Source organism: Mus pahari, chromosome 17 (assembly GCF_900095145.1).
Source record: "Mus pahari chromosome 17, PAHARI_EIJ_v1.1, whole genome shotgun sequence".
NCBI classification, from domain to species: Eukaryota; Metazoa; Chordata; class Mammalia; order Rodentia; family Muridae; genus Mus; species Mus pahari.
In genome coordinates, this window is record NC_034606.1 from 20,196,713 (window position 1) to 20,208,432 (window position 11,720).

At 39.2% G+C, this 11,720-nt stretch overlaps 1 pseudogene; it reads right to left on the reverse strand.

Moving 5' to 3' along the window:
• Positions 1-439: 439 nt before the first annotated feature.
• LOC110335094 overlaps positions 440-11,720 on the reverse strand; it is a 12,966-nt pseudogene continuing 1,685 nt past the window's right edge.

Here is an 11,720-nt window from a genome sequence, read left to right on the forward strand (position 1 = left end):
AGAATAGACGCTCTGGAAGAAGATATGAGATGTAAAAGCAGATTTCTTTCCAATTCTGTGGATAAAATTTAATTTATTCCCCAAATTGTATTGTGGATGCTCCCACTATAAAATGGACACTAGAATTTCTTCTGAGGTTTTTCGTTTCATAATTGTTTGTTGAGTACCTACTATGTGCCCAATAAAAGAAAAGGAGGAGGAGACAGGTTTCTTTTTTCCCCATCCAACTCCACAGCCTCCTTTCTTCTCTTTAATAGTCCCACCCTGTATCACACAGTAGCCTCAACCTTATGTCAGTCTTCCTGCTTTGCCTCTCAATTAGATAAGACACCACAGTGGCTTGAATTATATAACTTTGTGATGTGGGTATTCGAATAAACCAACCCTCTATTAATCATTTTCACATGAAAGTTGGTCCTATTTCATTTTTATTTATTTATTTTTTTTGGAGGAACCATCTTTTATTGGGGAGGGGTCATCAATCCTTCTTGGCCGCCGCCTTCCTCATGGCTGCCAGCACGTTGCTCAGTTCCTCCCGCTTTCTCTTGGCGTGGATGTGCGTGCCCACCCTCTTCTTGATGAACTTGAGCGCGCGCTTGTCCTTGGACACTTTGAGCAACTCCATGGCGCGCTGCTCGTAGGGCGCGAAGCTGCACACCTCCCGGATCATGTCCCGCACGAACTTGGTGTGCTTGGTGAGGCGCCCNCGGNGCNGGCTGTGTCTCGGCTTGCTGACATTTTTCGTCACCTTGTGACCCTTGTTGAGGCCCACGGCCTTGGGGTAGCACTTTTTTTTTTTTTTTTTTTCGAGACAGGGTTTCTCTGTGTAGCCCTGGCTGTCCTGGAACTCGCTCTGTAGACCAGGCTGGCCTGGACCTCAAAAAGCTTTACCTGCCTCTGCCTTCCACGTGCTGGGATTAAAGGCGTGCGCCACCACCGCCCGACTCATTTTAATTTTTAAAACTCATTTTATATTTCCCTATCTTTGTTTCATACCCTTCACTCTTACAAGTGAGACACAGAAAAGAGAACAATAGCTCAGTCCTCACTTCTGTGGACAGAGGAACTCAGATTTTCTTGCTTGTGTGTTCAGAGGCCCACAGAGTAACGTTTGAACTTCTCCTGTTGAACTAAATTTGTTTTGGACATTTTGTTGCAGCATTGGGGTTGCCTGGTAGCTTGCTTAAACCCAAACGTCTTCACTTGCTGATAAACTCCAAAGCTTTAACACATCGTCAACCTATCTACTATATTTACTATATTTTTCACAACATTTAATATTAACTTCAGCATATATTAATATAATTTTAACATGACACTTATCCTTAGGGTACAGATATCTTTTTATGTAATAAATCTTTTATTAGTTAGTAGGCAATATATTAAGAAAGTACTTAGATCCTTTTCTGATTCTGGAACAGAACACCTTAGCTATAGTTTAAGAGCAGAAATTTCTTTGCCTTCTAGCTCCGGAGACTTGCTAGTCTAAGAGCATGCGTGACCCAGCATCTATTGCATGCATTCTTGCTGCATTGTCCCACTTCAAGAGTTAGCAACACAAAAGTAAAGGTGAGAGCAAATGAGATAGGGAGAATGGAAGGCAAAATAATCCTATGAGTAACCCCTCTCCTGTGAAAGAAATAGTAGCCTATCATCCAACTACTTTTTAAAAGTTCCACCTCTCAACTCTTTTTGCATTGGGAATTACGATCCCAGCTCAAGGACTGGGGATGTGGCTCACCAATGCAGAACATCTGAAGAACAGAAACCACAATAAGAAATGGAAAAAAAAACTTAAAAAAAAAATCTATCAATCAATTAAATAAACAAAACACCTCTTCTATGTCTTCTATAAGCAAAACCACACCCTTTATAAATAGCATCTAGTCTGATGCAGTTATGGAGTACAAAGTTGATATAGCCTTTGTATCTAACCATCCTTGTGGTGAATTCTACTCCACCATTTTAGTAGTCATGTAACTGTGGTATTTATTTAACACAGGAAAAAAAACCAGTTTACCATATGTAGAGAAAGGTAAAAAGAAATATTTGTCTTAAGGTTGAGTGAAGTGTAATAGACTAAATATTAGTGATTTTCCTCCAAATTGTGTTGCAACTCTAATCCCCATACGGGACTAGAAATGGGCATATGGGTTATGAATGTGGAAATCTCATAATATGGGATTAATATTTTACCAAGAGAAGCACAAGATAAGTGCTTTCTAGATTCTGGGACATTGTGTGAGAACATGGCGTGAAAGAAGGATCTCTTTCCACGTGGTAGATCTTTGTTCTCGAAGATTCCAGCCTCCAGAGTCATGAGCAATAAATGTCTCCCATTAGAGATGTTATCTTAGTTTGCATTGGTATTTCTGTGACTAAAGATCCTGACAACAGCAACTTAAGGGAGAAGGGTCTAATTGATTCACAATTCTAGGCTAGAGTCCATCACTGCAGGGAATTCAGTTTGGCAAAAACTTGAAGTAGGAAGTTGTACAACATCCACAGGCAGGAGCAAGGATCAATGAATAAATGTGTGCACACTAATGTCCAGCTTGATTTCTTTACTCTTAAACAATCTAGAATCCTCTGTCCAGAGCACAGCGAACCACTGTGGGCAGTATCTTCCTACGTCAATTAAAGTAATCAATATAATTTCCCATAGCCATACCCACAGGACAATCGAATCTACATAAATTTTAATCGAGATTGCCTTCTCATGTGGTTCTAGACTGTGCCAAGTTGACAGCACTAAGTGTCAGAGATGCCCAGGATTCAGTACTTTCTTGTAGTCAGCTGAACAGACGGGACACATATTGAGATTACTCAACATTCCAATGAGCTCACTTGGATTAAATGGAGAACAAATTCAATATTAGGCATCAATTTCTTTGTACGCCATGTCCTCATTGCCCATTATCAATTCTGTGTCATATTAGTGGTGCTTATAGCCATGTAATTGAGATTCCATTGATGCCAGAAGAGATGATAAAATGAACATTCACTAAATATTAAATGCCTTTAGAAATGGTGATAGAGTAATGTTATTTTGTTAAGAGTGTATCTTGCCCACTTGACACAAGTTTGAGTAATAGAATCTTAATGTGCCTTTTCTTATCAGAAGGATTGTCTATCCTAAAACAGACTGTGTTTGGGAAGAGTTGATTGTCTTTTTGCTTTCTTGGCCCAACTTTGAAATGATCACTCATTAATGGGAGGATAATCAGAATAGTGAGAGAATTGTATCATTCTTTAAATCACAGAAGTCCTGATACTTGTTTAGGAAGACAGGGACAGATGCAGAAAGAAAGAAAGAAAGAAAGAAAGAAAGAAAGAAAGAAAGAAAGAAAGAAAGAAAGAAAGAAAGAAAGAAAGAAAAACTTGTGCCTTTAGATTAATTTATATATATCACATGCTTTTGAATAATGTAAGTGTCCTTGTCCTTCTAGATGAATTTGTTAATTCATTTGGTTGAATCTGATATGCATATATCTTCCTTAAAGAAGAGCAATGGGATCATTTGCAAGGGATACAATCGAGTTCTGAGACTCACATTTGTTTTAATTTCTGGTGATAAACTGCAGCAACTGGGAAAAATGTCCTATCTTCATTTCCTAGAGTTAGCTTGCTATTCGCCAGCCTAATGTTGATTTACTATGGGTGGAGGAGGAAGGAGTGGAATGGGAAATGTTCTTGTGGAAAGCTAAAACTTAGACAGAGAAAAGGGGGAAACAGTTTTGTGAGATAGCCATCAGTTTCTGATGACTCTTAGAAATACTATTCTTTCAAAGATGAGCTACTGTTCAATCAGCTGCATCAATGTAGGAGAGAGGGGCCTGGGGAGGTGCATCTTCACTGACCCCTTGGATTCTATGACTTTGACGAATGACTTATGGTTTATTGGTCTTGGGGAAGGGTGGTATCAGATGATAAGGATAACAGACATCTCTAGACCCAGCCCCTTCTTCTTTAACTATTTTCTACTGAGTACAAAATGAGCGAGGAAATGCACTCACATAATAACTCACATATACAAATATTTTTTGACTGTTTGCTATCATTTTGGAACTAAATTTAGTATTATATATGAAGATGGGTGGCTTCATTGGATCTGTATGTATCTCCTAGTTTCCTATGATAATGCAGATATATGTCCCAAAAGAATCAGTGTGCTTAGAGCTATGACTGAAATCAGACTTTTTAAAATCACAGCTTGAATTGGAAGATATGGGTCAACAGATTTGACTAAGAACTTTCAAGAGAAAAATATAAAGGAAGCAGATTAGTGTGGAAAGAAGCAGAACAAAAAAAAAAAATGCGAATTCTGCTAAGTCTAAGTCTAACTTCACTTTCACTTCCAAGAGAAGCTGTAGACTGTGAACAACCTTCCAGCTCTTACCCTCTTCAGTCAGGAATCTAGGCCTTCATGTCCTTAAATCAATTGCTCAATGGAGAGTACTCCCCTCTCAATTATTCTTGGGACCCTATTACCCAAAGATAATTCTCTGAGAAAGATTTTAGCAGCCAAGCTCACCACAGCTAGGGGATATGTTCACTGATTCAGTGAAAGGTAGAAACACTTGGAAAGAGAATATTAATGAGAAATTAACTAGATTAGAAAGGCTCATGCAATGTTTGCAGATGATTATCCTGATTCTCTTTTTAAACCTTTTAATTAATTAATCAGCTAACTAATTAACAGCCCGATAAAAGCACCCCCTACTTCCCCTCTTCCATGTCCACCCTCACACCCCCTTCCCCATTCCCTTTTCCTCAGAGAAGGGGAGGTCTGCTCATGGCTACCAGCCCATCCTGGTACAGTCGCAGCAGGATTAAGTGCATCCTCTCCCACTGAGACCAGACAAGGCAACCCCAAAATGGGAAAGGGATCCAAAGACAGGAAACAGGAGTCAGAGACAGCCCCTGCTATCCTTAAGGGACCCATATGATGAACAAGTTGCACGTCTGTTACATCTGTATAGGGGGCCTAAGTCCAGCCCATGGATGTTGTTTGGTTGGTGGTTCAGTCTCTGTGAGTTCCATAAACTCAGGTTAGTTTACTGTGTAGATCTTGTCCTTGATGCCCCTGGCTTCCTTAGTCCTTCCCCTACTCTTCTACAAGACTTTCTGAGATCTACCCATTGTTTGACTGTGGGTCTCTGCATCTATTTTCATCAGCTGCTGACTGAAGCCTTGCCGAAGATAGTTATGCTAGGCTTCTGCTGCAATCATAGCAGAGTAGCATTAATAGTGTCAGGGGTTGGCTCTTTCCCATGGGCTAGGTATCAAGTTGGGCCAGTCACTGACAAGACTTAGCACTCTGTGGGCAGCCCTACTTCTCTAGACTAGTGTTCTTGAACAGTATAAGGGTTTAGAAATCAAGTCAAGTAGATTGATGATGGCAGGGATTAGGTATAGTGTCTATTCCATGACCTTGAGTTTTTCACCTCAATTGGGAACTTGAGAGCTCACTTTCAGTTCTATTCTGCATTCCCCCTTTCTCATTTGATCCCTCGCTCTCATGCAAATGTATGTATGCAAACACTTATATACAGATGTATATAGAGAGAATATTTATGTGTATCTTCATACTATCTATCTCTCGCAACTGTTATATGTAAATAATGTTCTAAGAATGGAGTAAGGTCAAACATTAAGGAAGCAAGCCACCTTTTAACCTGGGAGAAAAGCCTTTCTTGAGCTACACTCATGGTGATAGCTTTTTGTTGGGACCCAGGAAGGAATCTATAAGTTTGAGAGTCAAGCAGTTTCTGAAAGATACAAATAGATTTTTGCTTAATAGAGGATTTGGTTTGCAATTGAGGTGTGTCTTCATAAAACATTTTCCCAAAGGTATTCCACAATATCCAGTTATATTTTCATTTCGATTTGACACATCGTGGAACACAATGGTTTATAGGTCTTCTAGGGGAATGGGGTAACCTTGAGCTAGTAGCATCTCTAATTGGTTCCAGCTTTCAATTTCTTGTAATATAGTTCTTTAGAGCTTATTTAATTCTGGTTGGTAATAAATTAAAGTCATGTTTAAGAGTACTTATCTGATTCACTGCCCACTCAAATATCTACTTTTTAAGATTACAGTGAAATGAAGCAAGGTTTCTTTGGAAGTTTTCCTCAGTATCTGTTTCTATGGTTTCCTTATTAATTTTAAATCCCAGATTATAGCATTTGGCTTAAAGGTTGAGGAAGTGAGTAGTCAGTTATTTAATTATGTTCCTAATTTATTACTTGAGATGGTCATATTTCATGTTTTTTTTCTAATGATCTTGCCAATGTCTTCTCATAATGCATTTTTAATCATTAGCTTAAAATCTGTTGCATTTGAAAACAAAAGAAGAGAAAGGGAAATTTCTGTGACCTCCATGATTGCCTTCTGTATTTCCTTGTCCTTTCTTTTCTTGTGAACATGTCTAAACATGCTTGTGTATATGACATTTAATTTGGAGAATGCAGTTATATTATCTAAGTTTCATGTTTATCTCCAATTTTTGGTCTATAGATAGCCATAAAGAAGAAAAATGTAGAGGGAGAGACAAAAGAATTCTCAGCTCCCACCTTTCCTTTCCCCCCTCCCTCCTTCACTTCACCCTTCTTCCCTCCCACCCCTCCACATACTTCATATATGACAGTGATAATATGACCTGCTTAAAATTATAACTGGAGCTTGGTTTCAAAATCATGTACTTCTTCTCTTCCAAACATGGCTTAGAGGTCTATGCAGAAGAGGTGGAAAGATTGTAAGAACCACAGGGGGTAGACGACTCTAAGGAAAGAGTGTCTTCCAGACACAACAGGACTGACATACATAGGAATGCACAGAGATGTGGTAAACACACACAAGACCAGTACAGCTTCATTGAACATGAAGTCCCATCACTGAGAGAAGAAAGTAGACACAGGCTCTCATCCCTAGCCAGGAATTTATTTGTAGCTGATACCTGATGGTAAATTCAAAATTAGTTTTCTCCAATGGAGTGCCACTGGGTTTATCAATCATACTCCAGAACATATCTTATGCCCAGAAGTTACTGGCTAACACAAAACTAATACAAAGCAAGCTCCAGTTTTTTGTTTGGGGGTACTTGTATTTTAACATCTTTTCTTACTAGTTTTCTGTTTCATTTGGTTTTTGTTTGTAAGTGTGTGTGTGTGTGTGTGTGTGTGTGTGTGCGCGCGCGCGCGCGTGCGCGTATGTGTGTTTAAATAAAGAGAGAGAACATAACATTAAGAAGGTAAGTAGATGAGCGATCAGGGGATGGGGAGGAACAAAGCATAATTAAAGTGGATTGTTTGAAAAACATTTTAAATAAGAAAATTTAACCTTAAAAAAATCTTTTGCAAAAAAACTGAAATAGGAAGCACTGTCATTTAATGTCTTTTTGAATTTTGTTACTCTTACGAATTTGTTCCTGAAACAAGAGAATTCATGAGGTCTTAGTCAAATATAAACGAGACAAACAGAGTTAGGAAAATATTCCTCTATTTGAATAAGTTCTATCCTGTCATTTCCATGTTTCCAAAAGAAATGAGTAATGTTTTTCAACCCTGTTTATCTGTAGAAAAAGTAGGAGGTTTGAAGCAAGCATTTGAGTAATGGGCGAGAGACAGTGGGAAGAATCTTACAAAGCAGTTCAGGGTTGAACTAATTATGTATTATGGGAAACCCTGATTGACCTAATTAGATATCCGCTTATGTCCATTTCACTAGCATTGTTGAGATGCAGCACTACAGCTTCTCCAGCACTAATTATTTCTTTGTTGTTCCTATTACATGAAATCAGGATAAGCCTTCTGTTGCCCTGCCCATTTTGCTCTCTACATTTTGATTTAAAATAGAAAAAACACATGAGTTTTTAAAATTTTCTCCTCCAGTTAATAATGTTATCCTACAGTCATTCACCAGTGTCGGTCTCGCCATTTAGAGATTCACAGCCATGCACAATTCTTCTTTCATCTTAGTCTTTTCTTCCACTCTCTCTCAGTGGGTTAGATGATGTTATGGCCCTCTCCTGATCTCCTCACTCTCACCAACCATTTGAGGTGGTCCTGTGACACAGTCGATACCAATAGTTCCCGAACTTGCCAGGATGAGCACATAGATATCTCTGCCCTCCTTCCCAGACTATACAATGCTATCTTATTAAGAGAATAAGGATTTCTGCTTCTGAATTTTGATTTATAAGTAGATATAAGCTGAACAGTCAAATGGAAAGACATTTTCTTCCTCATATTTGATATGTAAAAGACAACATGTCAGGAGCTAAACCAGCTGTGCTTTCTATTTCCCCTAGTTAATATTCCCACAACAATTCAGAGAAAGGCAGTCCCATCGACCCCGTTTTGCACTTAAGAAGCTGAGACATTTGAAATATCAAGTCGTTTGGTGAAGACCGCAGGCTTGTTATAATGGCTGCTAGTCTGCCTCAAAGTCAGTGGCTTCATCTGGAGCATCCTAGCCGCTGCACAGTCTCTGTAGGTCCTCAAGAGAGCCAAGGGAAATTCCACAGTCCACAGTCAACTCATGTGTTGTCATGGAGGAATGAGAGGAAAGTGTGGGAAAGATACGAGGAGCACCATGAGTCAGAGGGCCTGTCAGTGTCCAGAGAGAAACGTAAACATCTTGAGCAGTGATGGGACAAATTTGCCTCCTGTCCTACTAAACAGAAACATGAAAAGATGTCCATCATCCCAAGTATACAACTTGAGACAGTCTGGGGACATCGTGTGACCATCAGAGTAGGGCCTGATGCTGGGGAGAATGAAGTAAAATAAACCTTACTTGGTACCTAGTTGTTTGGTATGTTCTTACAGTCATTTTGTTCCTCTTTCTATTTCATTATGATACAGCAACAAATAGCGAAGTATTTTAGTTAAAATAAATAAATAAATAAATAAATAAATAAATAAAGGCTTCACAATCAAGCAGACCTGTAATGTAAAAACTGTACCAAGGTAAGTGTCCCACATACTTAATCTTACTAATTTTTTTTATTACAGACAAATTTAATTCTTGAGATATTTTTTAGATGCTTTACTCAGGAACACAACAGATTTAAAAATAAAACTTTCTCTCTGCCTCTGAAAGGAAACCAGAGAATCCTGTAACGCTTTTAAAAGAAGTCACATTTAAAGGGATTTTATGCTGTTATTGGGAAAAATGTAAAAATCATAGACACATGGGTTCCAACTCAACTCAACTTTTCACCTGATATATAATACCTTGCAGTTCTTTTAACACTCTGAACTGAAGTTTCTTTAGCTATCACATTGGAATGAGTCTTGTGAAGCTCAAATGGCTTTGTGTGTGAAATGCACCCTATTATTCTACTCAAGATATATACAATGTAAGTTTTTTCCATTCTATAATCTCCTTTCTTTCTTTCGTTTTTTTGTTTGTTTGTTTGTTTGTTTGTTTGTTTTTTTTGGTTTTTGGTTTTTTGAGACAGGGTTTCTCTGTGTAGCCCTGGCTGTCCTGGAACTCACTTTGTAGACCAGACTGGCCTCGAATTCAGAAATCTGCCTACCTCTGCCTCCCAAGTCCTGGGATTAAAGGCGTGCGCCACCATGTCTGGCTCATTCTATGATCTCTTAACTATACTATTCTCACTTGTTAAGTTGAGATCACATTTATTTTTGAGACTGATTGTTCATTGAGAGAAAATATGTGAACAAGTAACCATTTGTTCTTACAGACCCTCAATAAATGCCTGTCTTCTCCTTTTTTTACTTGGATTCGTAAAGCTACAAATGGCTGTGTGTCTTCATAAATACTTTTTGTTTTCAATTGTTTAAACATTCCTAATATAGGTATATCTGAACAAAACTCATCTTCCCCTTCCATTCCTCCTCTAGTCCCCTCCCCCATCATATTTCATGTCCTCTGCTCTAGTTTTGGTCCACCGAGTGCACTTAATGATTCCTCTATGTGCATGGGTGGAGGATAATCTACTAAAGCTCGGGGGGGGGGGGGAGGCTTCTCAAAAAATACCTATCTGAGGAAAACCGAGTCTCTCTCACCCAGTAGCCATCCATTGCTTATAACTCCTCAGGACTTCATGTTCCTCCTTCATCTGTACTGTGATTGGGATGGGTTTGGTTTTGTGCGGGTCTTAGACATGCAGTCAGAGCCACTGTGCATTCATGTGTGCCACATTCCTGTCATGTATGGAAATGATTGTTTAGTTACAGGTATCTAACACGTCTGACTCTTCCAGTCTCTCTATACCCTCTTCCATGATGCTACCTGAGCTTTGAGGGCAGAGACTATGAAAAGGATATCCAGTTGGGAGCTTAGGCCTCCACTGTTTCTGATTCCCTGGACACTGGTCAGTTGTAGTTCTTTATATTTTAATCATATACTTAAAAAAGTAGTTTCTCTCATGAGGGCTGAGAGATTCATTGATGTGTGTGTGTGTGTATAAAGGTTGCTATATTGCTTATTAGAAAACACACTCTATATGTGAATAATTACATTCTTGACTCAAAATATATCATGACTTCCCATTTTTCCAGGAAAGATATTATCACAGCTATATGGTATTTTGTTGAAGATACCATATACTTTGGCTGCAGGACATAGAGAAACCAACTTCTAACCAACCATAATATTTCCTATTTGCTGGGTTGCTTCCACAGTGCTCTGCCAGGTAAGATGTTCTCACAGGTGCAATCGTGGCATCACTCCTTTGGAGTAGGAAACCACTTTCTGATTGTATCTGAGGCCTTTTCAGTGTGAGGAAATTCCATGACTGCTACTGTAATCCTGATCAACAGGGCTGGACAGGGTATGAAGCCTAGAGTAGAACCTGCTCTTGTTAATATAGCAATGCTAAATGATCATGTTATCAACCCTCCATCTAAATGTTTAGGTTTACACTCATAGACCTGAACTGTACAACTTTTATCAGAAAGGCATATTTTTTTTGCAATGAGAAGCAATCAATACAGAGATACATATCTGGTCAAAGTGCCGAAACTGAGTTCTCAGGCCTAAATCAAACATCTTTATCAATCTTTTCTCACCCTACCAAGAATCAAGAAACAGGAAGGGAGAGGAGGAAGATAGAATCAAAGATTAGGGAGAAGGAGGGGAGTGTGCCATAAAATGCTGTCTTTTACATATGATACTGCTATCACACTCATTAACCCATAGCATTTATGCTTACCTCAAATGACCTGCATAAGATCAAGGCAACCAAATTTCTACTGTAAATAAGGAGCCCTACTCTGCAGGCCCTACTCCGTATTGAGGAGCTATTATAGGCACGTCCAGTAGTTTGAATGAATATGACCACCATAGGCCCACAGGGACTTGCACTATTAGGAGGTGTGATCTTGTTGGAGAAGGTGTGTCTTTGTTGGAGGAAGTAAGTCACTGGGTGTACTGGATAGCTTTGTGTCAACTTGACACAGCTATAGTTATCACAGAGAAAGGAGCTTCGGTTGGGGAAGTGCCTTCATGAGATCCAGCTGTAAGGCATTTTCTCAATTAGTGATCAAGTGGGGAGGGCCCCTTGTGGGTGGCTCCATCTCTGGGCTGGTAGTCTTGGGTTCTATAAGAGAGTAGACTGAGCAAGCCAGTGGAGGCAAGCCAGTAAAGAACATCCCTCCATGGCTTCTGCATTGATCAACAGCAGTATGGAAATGTAGGCTGAATAAACCCTTTCCTCCCCAACTTGCTTCTTGGTCATGATGTTTGT